Raw genomic sequence first — 17,315 nt, 5'->3', positions numbered from 1 at the left:
AAACTGTCTTGGAAGTTCTAGTTGTTTTTTTTTTTTTTTCGTTCAAAAGAAGATAAGATTGCACATATTGTATTCCCTTCGGAATTTGAACGCCTAAATGGGGGCGCGGTGGCTCAGTGGTAGAGCGTTCACCTCCGGTGCTTGGGGTCCCTGGCTTGATCCCAGTTCGCGCCGTGTGGACTTTGCGGTGGACAAACACCATGCTCGTGTGTTTTCTTGGGGCTCTCCCGTTTCCTCCCACTTTCTTCATTCCACCATTTCATGCATTTCTCATCATCACCGTCTCCTTTAGCCTAACCGGCATAACTGTGGAACGAAAAACTCAAAAATTTCATTTCATTTCATTTTGAACGCCTAAAAACGCACAATTTGGAATCTGGAAAAACAAATCGAGCAGGTTTTGCCCTTGAATCCGAACGTTCAGCACGTTCTTGGTACGTGTTTGTGCATGCGTTTTCCTGCGATCGGGTCACCTATACGCTTTGCCATTCAGTTCGTTGTCGAAAATTATAGTGAAAGCATTCAGCGTTATTTTCACTGCTAATTTTATACTTCTCTCCATTTGGCGTTGTAATATTTTACCTTAACATCATTTTGAAAATTAGAATTCTTGTGATTTAGGAACAGATTAGTCCAATTTCTATTATTTTAAAGAGGCAAAATTGTCATGGAACTTAAATAGGGTTCCGGGACAGATTAAGTTCAAATTCCAAGATGTCACTAGTTTTCCATTTATACGTATTAAAACAATGTACCTGTTACGAACTGCATTATGGTTTGAATATCATTAAGAAGAAGAAGAAGTAGTAGTAGTAGTAGTAGTAGTAGTAGTAGTGGTAGTGGTGGTGGTGGTGCACCACACCCCATCATCATCACCACAAAGTTTAGACGCATATTGACTTTCAGAGCTTAAATCTTCAAAGCAAGCGTTCACATCTGCTTACTTTAAGAAATTTGAATGTCTTTTAAATAGACTGTGAAGAATATGTTGTTGTTTTTATGTTTTGTGACACATGTAGATTATTTCTCTCAAATCATAAAACAGGACTCACTAAACAAAGGTTGCGCAACTGGAAAAAGATTGGGGGAAAAACATGAACTTAGTGACAGTCTCTCATTTTCATTGGCAAAGTGGGTTAACTTTAAAAAACCAACACAGATTATTGCAATATAAATATCGTCTTCACACAAAGAGCTTATTTCAGAAAATCTGAGTACTTCAAAAAGAATATGGATTTTCTATTGTACTTGGTCAGGCGAGGCATGCCTCTTCGCCGAAATAATGAATCTCAAACTTCTAATAACAAAGGGAATTATTTAGAATTGTTTTCAAAATATAAGTGTAAATTCAAAGAAAAAGTGAACGTTATTTCGGTTACAAATTCTGAGGTTCAAAATAAAATTTTCGATATTGCTTCAAAAGAGGTTTTGAACGAAACAGTGTCTGAAATGTATGAATCTTGCTGTTTTTCTTTAATGGTAGATGAGAAAAAAGACACAGGGTTCAACAACTGTGTATTTGTGTAAGGTACTTGTTCAACAATAAAATTAAGGAGAGTTTGTTAACTATGAAAGGCCTAACTTAACTTAGGCCAAACCGATGAATCTTTAGAAAACTCCATTTTGCCTTACCGTCAATAAATTGATATTTATGCTACTATGTAAACCGTCACATGATGACGCAAGTTTTATATCTAGTGTTAAAATGGAGTGTAAAAAATTATCACAGACACTCATCCATTTATAATATATGTCCAGTTCTTAACACATAAGGTAAACTTAGTTCTTGTCAATACTTACAAAAGTAATGATTGTTTCTTTTTCAATGATGCAAGCATTATATGATTTTTTTTATTATTATTATTATTTTCCCTGAGACATACTCCGAGTACAAAAGTATGCAAGATGAACTAAATATCAAAACGCGGAGTCCCTATGAAATACATAACTTAAGTGATACTAGATGGTCTTTCAGGGCAACAGCTGTGTAATCCGTTTACAGAAATTTCAAGGTTATTTGTAGTTCTAAATGTGACAGCAAAAAATTACAGAAATCACAAAATCTTTTCACGTTAAAAGATTATCAGTGACATTTTTTTTTCTTTTTTTTTTTTTGACAAGTCTAAATTTAAGGGTTGGACCAAGGTACGTACCCCTTCCGAAATTTAAGAGGTTAGCATTAATGTACCCATGGCTTATGGAAAATAATGGATTTCTCTACTCAACTATATAACAGATTCATCAAAGGGAATAAAATAGGTCAAAAACCTCTCAAATTTGAGATTTTGTCATTTTTCTTTTACCCATGAAATGATCTGGACCACCCAAAATTAGAATTACATACCATGGTTCTATACTATCATATCACATTTCTAGTTTTGGCAATTTCCAAATTTTAAGAAGTGGATCTATGCATACCTCCCAAAATTTAAAGGAATTGGCCAATGCACCCGTTGTTAAAATTAGGAAGGGTGGTCCTACGCACCTGAGACCACAGTTTCTGGGCCAGGACCACAAAAGTTCGACCAACTGCAGCCGATACTATAATACTCACTTAAAAATTACATATAAAGAATACAACTTATCATTTTTATGACATTTTATTTTTTTTTAAATAGTGGCTTTTTATAATAACCAATTACTTTTTCCATGCCCATAATTTTATCAATTAAATTCTAAACTGACGACTATACTCATTGCGTGAAAATTGTCATTTTTCATTTTAACTTTTATCTTTTTCTGACATGATTTTTAATCTAATTAAGTATTATTCTTTCTTTAATAATTTTATTTCGTTAAATTTCTCATTAAATTTTCCAACTACAGATTATTATTATTAAAAATTACATTTAAAATAAATATTTAGTATGTCATGTATCATAATATCATTAAGCATATGATGATTTTAATCCAGAGTTATCATTACTATAAACTTAGTTAATGGTTCAGTTTTTCTACATAATTTATATGGTTTACCCAACATTGTTAGGGTCGTCAAGTCTAGGAGGCTTAGGTGGGCGGGTCATGTAGGTAGAATGGAAGAAAGTAGAAACGCTTTCAAAGTCTTGACTGGAAGACCAATCGGAAAACGACCATTAGGAAGACCTAGGCGCAGATGGGAGGACAATATTAAGATGGATCTCGCAGAGATTGGAATACAAAGTGGAAACTGGATGCAGTTAGCTAAGGATAGAAGTCAGTGGAGAGCTTTTGTGAATGCGGCATTGAACCTCCGGGTTCCATAGGCCATAGAGTGAGTTAGTTAGTTAGTTAATGGTTCAGTTTTACCATTAAACTGTAGGCCTTCAATTTGGGAATACCACCGCCTCCTCGATTCACTTACCTGCCTGTTCATTCTTTTCAAAAACCATTGTCTCCCGCGTGAACGCTTGTTTTCTAATTTCGACGCTAGAGTGCAGCACGTACTGCCCATTTTTGTAAGTAAATCTTTATGGTTTGCATAGGAATGACCACGCTTTTCCAATAGTTTAGAAAAGAAAATGGTCTTATATTGTTGGGTATCATTCTGCAAAGCAAGAAAAGCCAAGTTGGAATATAATGGAGTGTTATTTCATGAAATACCATCCGATAATGAACTACGTAAGAACATTAATAGGGGTATACATGAATGATACTAGATTTTCTGTTTTTTTCCTCAAGCCTTTGGCAGTTGCATATACGAAACTCTCTAAATCAAAAAACTAACTGTATACTCCACATTTGATGAGTTGAACAATGAGGTATATTGACGAGGATTTATAAAATGAAAAAGATCTCTCCAGTATTAGACTTTCAAACTATACTATGTATAAGTGTTGGTAGTCTTATAGAACGGCTATGTCCTTCGGTTGACAGGTATCAGAGCAAAAACGGCAAGAGCTATCGACATGCAGTTTTCGGGAAGGAATATTTTCCGTCTCCTTGGACTACCTTCTACTTAAGCCGGAAGTGGTTGAAATCGACCACTTCCGGTTTCAACAGTAAAGCTTATAACTCAAAACGGTGATAGATAACCACAAACTGTTTTCGGAAATTGATTCATGGTCTCAGGGAAATAACCTCTGCACCCCTATATTTCAGTAAAACTGGAAGTTGAAGAAATTCAGTACTACGTCCAGTTTCAATGTTGATTTTCATATAGCAAAAATGATAAGAGATTTTGCGAAACGTTTCTCAGTAATCGATTCAGTCCCAAGACTATACTCCATGTCTTCAATATAGTATTCAATTTACATAGCTTGGAAGTCTACTGTAGTTTCACAGTCAGAAACGATAGTCACTTGTATATATTGGATATTGTTGCTCTCGAGACAAGATTTAAGCTACTTCATCTCAAGAAGCTCTTGCTATATTGTGAGACAGCTTTGTCATCTCGTTTCTTAGCTGCTGTCTCGTATCGTGGGCAACACTAATTTTAATACTAAAACAATGTATAATTTAGCTTAGAGTAAAAACAATCTATAAATATATATATATATATATATATATATATATATATATATATATATATATATATATATATATATATATATATATATATATATAGAGAGAGAGAGAGAGAGAGAGAGAGAGAGAGAGAGAGATTGGCCCAAAAGTAGGTATACAGTAACTTACTGATCAACCCATTGCTTTTTATATCATTTCTTATTGCTATCCATAAGGTAGTTTCTTTATTATTTATTCTTAATGTATTTGTACTTATATCTTAAGCTCGGAACAACCGAAACAAATGACCCTATAAGCTAGAATGTTAGAGGGTATACCTGATCAATGTAGGGGTGTAGGCGTGTACCTACTTTTAAACCACCCTGTATAATTACTCTTATAGTTAATGACGCCGATTTCTCAGTAAATTTGGGAGGGGGGCATTCAGATGCAGAAGACATATATGAGGATTTTAAGACAAATTGCATTCAAATTATACCGAATATCGCATATTCATAAGTACAATGCGGGGGGCCGGGGCCCCCGCCCCCCAGGATCGGCACTCTTGCTTATAGCATCGGAGTTCCTTCACACGAAAGCATAAAATTACATATATTGTATTTAGGGCAATATATGATTGAGCGTATTTTCATTTTTGTGCCTCAGCCGTAACATCAACAAATGTGTTTTTATTTGAACAAATATTTTTTCTACTTCTTCAATGACTACCGCATATTATAACTTTTACGCAAACCATTTAGATTTCTTTACATTCTTTTTATTAGCATGTATTGTGTACGTACAGATCAGTACAGATGTCAAACTGCAACGCAACAGGATTGACTGTCAAACGGTAGGATGCCATGGTAGGACCTGCCACCTAGTGGCGAATTCGTGATGAACGGTACACGCATTTTTTGGCTGATTGAGCAGGCAGCTTAGAGGGAGCGGACGGATGTAGAAGGCAGTGGGGAATACTTTTTTGCTTGTACCACTATGGAATGTTAGGGGCTTGATGATAGCTAGAAAGTAGCAAGTGTCAAAAGTTAATTTATGCATTACTTCATCTCTCCTATTAGTTCTTTACTTTTCCTCAATTCTCACAATGAGTTTTTTCCGGATCCCAAGCAAAATAGAAAAACGAAGAACTTTTATAACCGCATATACAGCCGAATATGAAGATTGATGATATTACTTCAAACCACGACTATCAATCTTGAGGGTATCAACTCGCCCGAATTTTGCTTGGGCTCATTATTTCTATCAACATTCTCATTGATATATTTTTTGACGTCTGGGAACGAAATTCACATACCTAAACGGACCACCACACAGTTATGTAGAAACTGGTACCTTGTTTGAAATATTTGTTGCTTATTATAGAAAGGATAATACATTATCCCTGAACATAGCAAAAAATATTTGACAAAAGTGCAACGTTTAACGAACTTCCCGAAATATTTAGTTTGGCGAAATTTCAGTTGATAAGCCATTGGAATCCAAATGTCAGTTGATATATATATACTGTGTTTACTATGACAGTGATATACAAGGAAGAATTCCTTATGGAAAGAACAAATAAATGTGTTCGGAAACCCATAATTTAGAACTTACAGACTTCCGAAAGTGTGGAAAAGTTATCTTCTGAGCTGAATGTTGCTGAAGAACTGATGATGTGTGTTATCGTAGAATCGTCACCTGTTCTATTTAACATTGCATAATTGTACATTGACAGCTCAAGATCCCGGAAATACGTAGCAAAGGATTCCCGCATGTTTCTGTGGAACGTGTACATAAGTATGTGTATACTGAGCGGCAGTTGCAAAGCAGGATGATATGTCAAATCGGATAATGATGACGTGGGCAATTCTATAACACTATGCCGCTTTACAACTCCAAGGACAGTAGTGTACAACGTGCAGGTAGCCAAGGCACTTGTAAACAAAGAAGAGGAAATTTAACTTCAGCGTACGCTAATGAATGACTAAACACAGAGTGGAGAATATAAAATACTAACAATGTATTGTACTTGAGCAAAGAATTCGAATGTACTCAAACAAACAAAACGTCACCTCTATTATACATTTGTTAAAAATATTTTTTATATCAATTATATTAAATTCATGTTCATATGCGATAGCAAGTTATATGCATGTATACTGCTAAATGTCTAGACCAGTGGTTCTCAACCTTTTATGACTGACAACACACTACTAAACGTCCAGATCATCGCGACACACTATTATTATTATTATAAATAATAATAATAAAATCTCTTATAATAGTGAAACCTATTACTATTTATAATGACTATATAGCACTAATCATTATTGCTATCGCTAGAGGTGTTGATTGGTACAGCATGTCTCGATTTTAACTAATTATAAAATTCGTCATGATTTTTAAATTCTAAAATTTCGCCACACTTTAGGGGACTGCGTAACACACCACTGTGTTGCGACACATCGGTTGAGAACTACTGGTCTAGACATGTTGAAATTGTTCTACAGTATTCATTACATGAGAATGAACCGAAACGTATATAATAAACTCTGGTAAAGACAGTCAAGTGATCACGCAAAAGCTTCACTTTTTTTTTTTTACTATGGACAACCATCAATTCTTTGCTGCTGTACAGGTTGCATAGAAGCTAGGGATTTCGAGATAAAATCTTCCAGTTTAACATCACACGATACTAGAGATTTTAAACGATACAGTATGTTAAATTCACTGTTACCCGTGAGAAATGCTAATGAATTGGCTTCATTAAGAACTCAGCCGAGATAATCACTCTTGCTATCTATTGCAAAAATAAATAAAGATAATTCGAAAATTTAAGTTCGTTCAAGAGATCATGTGGAGTAACGGACGGACGTAGTGGATTTCAGGCGCAACTAAAAATGCTTCAGATATTTGCAAAAATACGGCTCTCATTAGTTCAACGTGCACATGCTTGTATACGTTCATATGGAGGTTATATTGGGCATATATTGTAGCAAAATTACAACAGCATAATGCAATGCAACTATCTATTGGTAAGTATTTTGACACTTAAATGTAATATGAAGTCGCTCTTTGTTATTACTCTGTTTGATATATCGGCTTACCACGACGAAATCATTGTTTTGTGGTTGTCACTTGATTCAAACATGTACAAGGGAGAGTTTTTGTGTGGTCGATAAAAGCAGCCTATGAGTTGTTTTGGACCGCTTCGAATGTTTATTTCATCCCATAAGATTTCACAGTCCTCACTGTATAAGTCGCTACGTTCTTATTATTGGAGAATGGCAGTTCACAATCAAGCACATCATCAGTCATCCAAGTTTCATTCGTTTCTGTGAAGAAAATAATTTCCAAGGATATGAAATGCTACGAAAGAGAAAGGTACGAGCGAAACTTGGTGGACGTTATACCAACGTGGATTTTTCCTGAGCTCAAAAATATTTTCTGCAATCTGTTATTATCCTTTCCTTGACGGTATTGCTAAACATATCAAAAATCATTTCACCAAAAATAATTAGAACGTTTACGTTCAATGGAATTACTATTGAGAATGTGTTGCCAAAATGCGAATGAGAGTACAAATGATAAGAAATTTGATTATACATGTTCGCTTGTAGAAAAATCTTTTGGGTTAACTTAAAACATGATCACTTATCTGTCGAAATTCGTGTTTTTGCAAATATGAATTGTGTGCCTGTGGATGAAGATTGCAAGTACACTCATGTCCAAAATGATTGTCGCATATCTATAACTTCGTGTAAGAATATAATTTGATAATGGTTTTGCAGTGTACTTTTAATACTGATGCTATGTGTATAATCGGGAAATGTATATTTGTGGTTAATTTCATAGGAAAAGAATTATAAATACGAAAATTAGAATGAGTAAAACAAAATGTTACTAAATGGACAAGAAAGTTTTATTTTCGTTTTATTGTTCATATTTACTGCTCTTTTGACATGAAATTTTCCACATACATGTCTTTGCCGATTATACACATACTAACATAATAAATACGGGGCGAATTCGTTATCAAATTATATTCCTATAACAACATATTTATAGACATGCGATAATTATTTTGGACATGAGTGTACATAAATACCGTTATGTTAAAATTTAAGGACAATTCCCTTTCTACCAGTTTTCCGTGACTAAGTTATTACGCCTGTATTTAACAGTGCCTACATCCAGGGCCGGATCCAGGATTTTCTGAGAAGGGTATACCAAATTACTGTCAGTACATTTGAATTAAATTTGAGTTTTTTAAATGCCTTTAGGCATCTGTGGTGTGAATGAGGAATTGTCCTGGAAATGCTAATTGTCTGCTCTCGGTGAATCCTTTTCCTTCAACCTTCAGAAAATTGACTGAAACTATTGATTTTTGCAAAATTTACTGCTAGTTTCTGACTTTAGGTAGTGTATATTTACAACGAAAGGGGGGGTGCACGTGTACCTTTGCACCCCCTAAATTCGGCCCTCGGGAGACCCGGGTTCGATTCCACGCTGGAGCTCATGTGATTCGGATTCCACGCTAATCACTACGTCTCACACAGCCTCGCTGCTGAAAGGGACGCTAAAATGTGATTCAACTCAAATCAACTAATTCCGGCCCTGCCTACATCCACTGCTTTTGCAGAACGCTCATTTAGTGTAGTAAGAAGAATAAAAAAAAAAAAAAAAAATTTAAGAAACACGTGTACACAAGATCGTTTTTCCTTCCTTTCAATTTTGGCAATTGAGAAACCTATTGTTTACTTGGACAAAACTGGAGATATTTTTGCTCGACGAAAATCTCAACACTTTGCTCTTTTTTAAGTGTAATTCAGTTTTAGTACTTCCCATAAGGAAAATATAATGCTGAAAGCTCTGCAGAAATCTATATTAAGGTTTCCACAGTAGCTCGAGAATGTGACTATTCAGTAATGTATTATACGAATGAAATTGTGTGTTTTGGGGGTGTTAAATGAAATACAATCAAGTTTAGTATATATACAATTAAATTTGGTGAATTCAACATAAGTCTAGGTTTTAGGATTATTTTGTGTAACTGAAGTGTAGAGTGGCTCTAAGCAGGGGGCAATTCCCCCCCCCCCCCTGAGTTTGAGATTTCTATTAACTAACTAACTCTATGGCCTATGGAACCCGGAGGTTCAATGCCGCATTCACAAAAGCTCTCCACTGACTTCTATCCTTAGCTAATTGCAGCCAGTTTCTACTTTGTATTCCAATCTCTGCGAGATCCATCTTAATATTGTCCTCCCATCTGCGCCTAGGTCTTCCTAATGGTCGTTTTCCGATTGGTCTTCCAGTCAAGACTTTGAAAGCGTTTCTACTTTCTTCCATTCTAGCTACATGACCCGCCCACCTAAGCCTCCTAGACTTGACAACCCTAACAATGTTGGGTAAACCGTATAAATTATGTATTTCCCTCGTTATGAAGTTTCCGCCATTCCCCATTCCCGTTCCTCTTGGGTCCGAATAATCGTCTCCGGATCTTGTTCTCAAATACTTTCAATCTATGTTTTTCCCTCAGACTAAGCGACTATGTTTCGCAACCATATAGAACAACAAGCACGATTATCGTTTTGTATATTTTAAGCTTCAGATTCCTCGACAGAATTCGCGATAACAAGAGATTTTGAACCGAATAGTAACATGAATTCCCTGCTTTTAGTCCACATTTAACTTCTTCGTGAATATGATTTTCGTCTGTTAATATCGATCCTAGATATTTGAAACTATCCACTTTATCAAAAGTATTAATATTTTAACGCAACCATAATTTGCTGTATTACGGTCCCGACGCACTTCCATGCATTTAGTTTCCTCTGCATTTACTTCTAAATCCATGTCCCTGCAAGCGTTTAATAAGATCTCTGCATTTCTTTCTATTGTTCTCATATCATCCCCTATTAAATTTACATCATCAGCATATGCCATAACCTGGTGAATTCCGTTCAACTGTAGGCCCTAGTTGCTATCTTTGATTTTCCTTATAGCGTATTTCAGAACAAAGTTAAAATAATAATGACGACAACGCATCTCCTTGTTTCAGGCCATTTTCGACGTGAAAGCTCGTGGGTAAAAATTTTCCTACCCGGACTTTACTTTGGAAGATTCATTTAAACATATCTTAATTAATCTAATTAGCTTTCTCGGTATTCCAAGTTCTGTAAAAACGTTGTATAATGTTTCTCTCCTAACCGAGTCGTACGCCTTTCTAAAAATCAATAAATAGTTGATGTATCGGGGTATTGTATTCCCACTTTTTTTCGAGTATTTGGCGAATGGTAAATATTTGGTCAATAGTTGATCGATTTCGTCTAAATCCAGACTGATAATCTCCAATAATTTCATCTGCGTATGGGGTCAATCTTGCTAATAGAATATTTGAAAGGATTTTATAGGATGTTGACAGAAGAGAAATGCCTCGATAATTATTACAGTCAGTTTTGTCGCCTTTCTTTTGAATTGGAACAATGATTGATTCTTTCCACTTTTGTGGCAATTCTTCCTTGTTCCAGATAAGGAGAATAAGTTTGTGTATATTGTTCCACAATTTTTCGTCTCCAGCTAAAATTAACTCAGCCGGAATTTCATCTACACCCGGAGATTTCTATTTCTTTAATTTCTTTATAGCGGTTTCTACTTCTATTCGGTTGGGTTCTGGAATATACGCTTCTGCGGTGTATATCTCCTTTTCTCCACGCACACTAGTTTTTGGTTGCGTGTTAAGCAAATCGTCAAAGAAATCTTTCTATTTAAGATGCTATCCGTATCAGTGAGAACTGTACCGTCAGATTTCTTTAATATGGAAGCACGAGGTTGATAGCCTTTCTTAAATTCGCTGATCCCCTTATACATGTCCCGGATGTTTTTATTTTTACTATTATCTTCAAGTTCCTTAATTTTAGCTTTCAAAAACTCGCGTTTCTTTGTTCTAAAATTTTGGAAGTTTCCCGCCTGATATCTGCGAAATTTTGTGTAATTATTTCATTCGGATTTTTTAGTCAGCGTAATTTTGCCTGATTTCTCTTCTCTGTTAGTTTAATGCATTCCTGGTTGAACCATTGTTCCTACGTATTTCCGCGTGTCCCAATTTTTCTTTTGCTGAAATTTTAATGCTATCTCTAATTTCAATCCAAGTATCCTCAACTCTAGTACACTCCGAATCTTCTAAAGCCGAGAATCTAATCGAAACTTCAATCTGGTATTCCTCTCTTACCTGGCTCTCTTCTAATTTCTTTAAATTGAGTCTCTCCGTTTTCGGACAATGAATATTACCTTTATTGAACGATAATCTCTCTCGTATTATCGCTACTACCAGGTAGTGATCAGTGTCACAATCAGCCCCTCTAAACGACTGGACATCAATTATGCTAGATTGGCTTCTTCTATCTACTAAAACGTGATCAATTTGATTATGTGTTTTTCCGTCTAGTGATGTCCAAGTGTATTTATGAACGTCGCGATGAGGGAATTTTGTACTCTTCACGATTAGGTTTTTGGATGTTGCAAAGTTCATGAGTCTAACACCGGTGTCATTGCTTTTCTTATGCAGACTTTCGTTCCCTATAATTGGTTTGAAAATATCCTCTCGTCCTACCTTCGCATTGAAATCCCCTAATAGAATTTTCATATGGTATCGCGGGAGTTGGTAAAATATCCGTTCCAGTTCTTCGTAAAAACTGTCTTTTATATCGTCATCCTTATCTTCAGTTGGGACATGTACATTTAAAACAATAATATCACACCACCGTCCCTTAAGAGTAATAAAAGAAAGTCTGTCAGTAACAAATTCAACCCGTTTAATTACTGGTAATATTCGTTTGTGAACGAAAAACCCTGTTTCTAACTGGTGATTTTTATTTCCTTCCCCGTAAAAGAACGTAAAATTTTCGGAATTCACAGATCCATTTCCTTCCAACCTAACTTCCTGAACTCCTACTAGGTCCATCCTGTATTTCTCTAACTCACTCGTTACGGATTTTAACGCGCCTGCCCGATAAAGACTTCTAATATTCAATGTTCCAAATCTCATGTCCATTTTCTTTTGCTGAGGTCGTGCCAAGTTACCAGTCCTTGTCCGAGGCTTTTGTAAATATTTCTGAACAAGTGCTTTTTTTTTTTTTTTTTTTTTTTTTTTTTTTTACAGGATGAGGTTGTTAGCCTTACCCAAACCCCCAAGCTGGAGGACCACTCCTAGTCGGCTGTCCGCGACTGCTTATTCAGTATATTCGCAGCCAACCTCTATATCTAGAAGCCTTCTCCTCGATCCGCAACCTGAGGACGCGCCATGCCGTGGTGACAGGAACCGACGTTACACGGTTGAGATTTCTATAGATACCGTGAAAAACAGGAAATTTTTCTTATATCAAGGGGTCCTGCCCCTCGCAAGCAAAATCTGAAATGACGCTCCTGATTCTAAGTATTATTCGGCCTTACGCAGAGTCATTTTGACGTATGATTACCGTAATACTAAGGGCCTGACCACTGCAGGAAACATGTTAGTCGAACTCTTTAGTATGGCACTAATTACGCGTCAGAACGACTCTGCATAAGGCCCATTGTGTTTTGATGTGTTCCAACAAAGTGGAAACTGCACCTAATGGCAACGAACGTGTTTCGGAAAGCTGCAAAAGCATGTCTTTAAATGACGTAACATATACTTGTAGTATTTACTGTCTTTTAATTTCTAAGAGTAATAATATACATTTAATAGCATGCGTGGAATTGAAAATATTCATTAATCCCCAGTTTCAACATAACTTTTGCAAAACAAGCCTCATTATTCATTACTATGTTAATATTATCCTTTCTATTTATTTGTTTTGCAAATTTGTTATTAAATAATCTGATCACACAATTTTCCAGACAGAATTTTAGGATGTTCATGTGCAAGGAATCAAATCTCTTCTTACACTTCGTGGGCAATGGGAAGAAGAGTTCCCGCCAAGGGAACATAAGTATGCTCTTATTTGCTCCACTGGGAAGCGATATTCCAATTGATTATGAGTCGTTTTCACCACGGAAATGGGAATTGCACTAGAGAAATCATTTCTTTTGATTGCTTGGTTGTTTTGAGTGCGTGTTTGGTAACATGGAGGAGGTATCGTTCCATCACTTGTAGAAAAAATTGACCCACGAAAGGGTTGAGAGTACAAAAGGTTAGTACCTACTTGCATTGTTCTTGTGAGGTGACGGTATGGAACAACTATGACCACTTAGAGCAATTATTGTGACAGGATCCTAAAGAGCATCTCTACTCCTGACATTTTTGCATCATTTTTGAAGTGAAAAATCTATAGAAAGAGAGAGTGTGTGAATGAGGACTAGTATGTAAATGTTATACTCCCCACTATCATCAATCTAACCGAAATACACATTTTTAAACGTATTAAATAAATATTGGTTTCCGTTGTATTACATTGCATTGTATTGCATTCCATTCAATAATATGATACTTTAAATATTGCTAATCACAATATTCGGTAAATAACACTGTTCTACAAAAAATTAAAAAAAAGTTCTATTTCTGGGTAACAAAGTAGTGATTCTGAAAGGATTTTCACTCCTGAATTCAAATCTGATTTTAGTTTTTCTGCATCAGGGATAGTTTTGGAGTAATCAGCACGTAACGTTTATGTTTGTAAAGCATTACTATATATTGTTGACACTATATATTACATAGAATTGTAGGTATGCGAAACAGCTGTCTACCGTACATAATGATTTACTTTTATCTTTTGTACTGAGTGTCTCTCTTGTCTCTAATGATACACCAGCAATAGTCTGCCAGCATGGTGGGCATCCACTTCCCTTCATAGCGTTTTTCAATGGTGGATATATCTTTATGAAATCTTTCTCCGTGTTCATCGGAAATGTCACAGCAATTACTGGGGAAGTAATCCAGATGTGAGTCCATGATATGCACCTTCAAGGACATTTTGCATCCTAAATAATGATAAGCTGCAAGCATTTCATCCACCATTTCCTTGTATTTAGGGTCCCGTCTTCTCCCAAGGAAGTTTTGGGTTACTTTCGTAAAACTTATCCATACGCGCTTTTCTTTCTCTGTGAGACATGCCTCAAAACCTCTATCTTTCTGCAGTTCTCGTATCTGCGGACCTACAAACACGCCCTCTCTTATTTTTGCAGCTGACAGTCGAGGAAATTTGTCAACAAGATATGCAAAAGTTGGCCCATTGGGATCCATTGCCTTCACAAGCTGTTTAATAAGTCCAAGTTTTATATGTAAGGGTGAAACAAGAACATTTCTAGGATCTACAAGACTGTCCCGTTGCACATTCTTTTCGCCAACTGTCCAATTGCGTTTAGGCCACTCCTTTTTCACATAGTGGGAAGTTCTTTCCCGACTATCCCATTCACACAAAAAGCATGCATACTTTGTGTAACCTTGTTGCATCCCTAATAATAATGCTATTACCTTGAAGTCACAACACAACTTCCACTTATGCTCACTGTACTTAATTAAGGTGAAAATTTCTGAAAATTTCATAACTTTCTTTGGTAAAAGTGGCATATGCCATTGGGATTAAAAACAGTTTATTCCCGATATGCAGAAATACACCTTTTAAGCTCTTCTTCGAAGCATTCAAAAATAATCTCCATTCACCAGGTTCGTATGTTATGTGCAAGGCTGTCATTAATCCATGAACATCATTGCAGAATGTCATGGAACTATCACTGGCAAAATAAGACACAAAAGCACGTTCTCTGTTCCTGAAGGTTATGTTGGTTGTTTCGTGGAGAAGGTTATATTCCTGTAACCTGGAGCCTAACAATTCTGCTTTCTGTTTACTGAGTCCTCTCGCACTAAATCATTTAAATCATCCTGCTGTAATACACGTGGCGTGGGCGTACTCAGTACGGGGGATCCCTTCTTTTTCCGGAGAAGATGTAAGTTCTGTAGTGCTACTTTCTTCACTATCACTCACCTCTTCTATATCTGTGGGCCTTCAAGGAATTGGTAAAGCTTCAGAATGTGCCATAGGTCGTCTTGCTGACGGCAGATCCAGATAAACAATATGTTTCTTTGATTTGCCGTTCGTGAATCCCTGAATTTTGGTTAAGCAGAAATAACAGTCTGTCAAATGGTCCCTTGGTTCCCTCCAAACCATCGGTACAGCAAATAATGAAACATTTTGTCCTTGCCACCACTTAATTAATTTACAATAACATGTAGCACAACACATATTAGGTGACCACTTCTTATCAAAATCAGCAGCTCCGACACCAAAGTACTGCTTATATGCTCTCTTGATGATTGGTGTGATTTTCTATCTGTTCCTCACGAAGGTGAACTCGCCACAAACATAACAGAAGTTGTTAGCTGCGTATTTACAACCACGAGTGAGAGGCATTTTTTTTTTTTTTAAGAATAAGAATAATTTATTGTCATTAAACAACATGATGTTGTAATAGACAACGTCAAAATTTAAGTTCGCGTACATGTAATATTTACAATTTTAATTAATCAATACAATATTTTATATTTTACCTAGTACTACTTTTCTATTCTAATCCTGAAATTCTGAAATACTATATATACACTTTTCTAAGAGCCACTTTTTACAAAAACATTTAAAATTTTTAATCTCCATTTCTCTCACTCTAAGTGGCAATAGATTATACAATTTCATCCCTATATATTTATAACTATTTTGAGTTTTGCACAGCCGCACATGGGGAATATTTATTTCATTTTTGCGCCTTGTACAGGGGTGTAGCCAAGGGGGGCATCGGGGTCAGGCCCCCCCAAATGGTTTCCTGGCACCCCCAAATGACCAGCTTTTAAAACATCATAGTAAAATTATCTCGCTTCATTCATTTAAAAGTAACAAAGTTTATTGACAATTAATAATTTATGGTAAAATAGTATGGAGAAATATTGTTTTTCCATACCGATCGAAAAATAGTATAGTATCTCTTCCTTATACTGATCGAAAAATAGGATACTTTCTTGTGACAACAGATTACACAATTTACTGCGTTTTGTATTTGACAGTTTGAAGACAACGTTTTAACAAGGCACTATAAATACAGCCATAAAACAAAGGTACTAAACTGATTTGTAAGTACAGTATATTTTATATGGTTTAACAAGTGTTTTAAAAGACATAGAGGATGGAAAATTTGGTGAGAAACAATGCTTTTATTCAATTTGGATTTCATTCGCTCTCTCTTATTTCTACTCAGTGTAATAAAATAATTATTACACGAGTAATATTTAGTCACGAATTATATTTAGTCACGAATAATAAATAAATATTGTTGTCTGGAAACAAAGAAATTAAGTGAAATATCACAGAAAATCAATCTTGTGAGGATAGGTTCTGTGTACAAGGTCTTAAATTGAAATATAAAGGTAACCAAGAAAAGTTTTGTTGCTTTTTCACCCACCACCTTCGAACATCGATATGTCACCTAACCTGGAAGATTAAAAATAGTCCCCATCAGCATCGACGACCTTCTGAAAACGTTCTGGAAGGCCATGCAATCCATCGCGGTAGAACTTGGTGGGCCGTGAAACGAAGAAAGTATCAGGTGCATTTTGGACTTTTACTAGGGATTTGAACTAGCGTCCTCTAAGGTGATTGTCCAAAGAATGGAACAGGTGATAATCGGACGGTTCAATACCCGGGGAATATAGTGATTGCAATATTGTTTCCCATTCAAGGCGGAAAATGGTGTCCTGAGTCATCCTAGCCACGTGGGACTTAGCGTTGTCCCGTAAACGAGGACCCATTTGCAATTCAGAAGTGATGGCTGCAGAGTTTTGAGTTTTTGTTGAGCACAGTTCAACTGCTGACAGTACACAGTTGCATTGATACTCTGACCAGCTGGTAGCAGTTCCCGATGCA

The sequence above is a fragment of the Thermobia domestica genome, chromosome 7 (genome assembly GCF_964235325.1).
Source record: "Thermobia domestica chromosome 7, izTheDome1.hap1.1, whole genome shotgun sequence".
In the NCBI taxonomy this organism is placed as follows: domain Eukaryota; kingdom Metazoa; phylum Arthropoda; class Insecta; order Zygentoma; family Lepismatidae; genus Thermobia; species Thermobia domestica.
The sequence above is the reverse complement of the archived record's forward strand: the minus strand, read 5'-3'. Positions refer to the sequence as shown.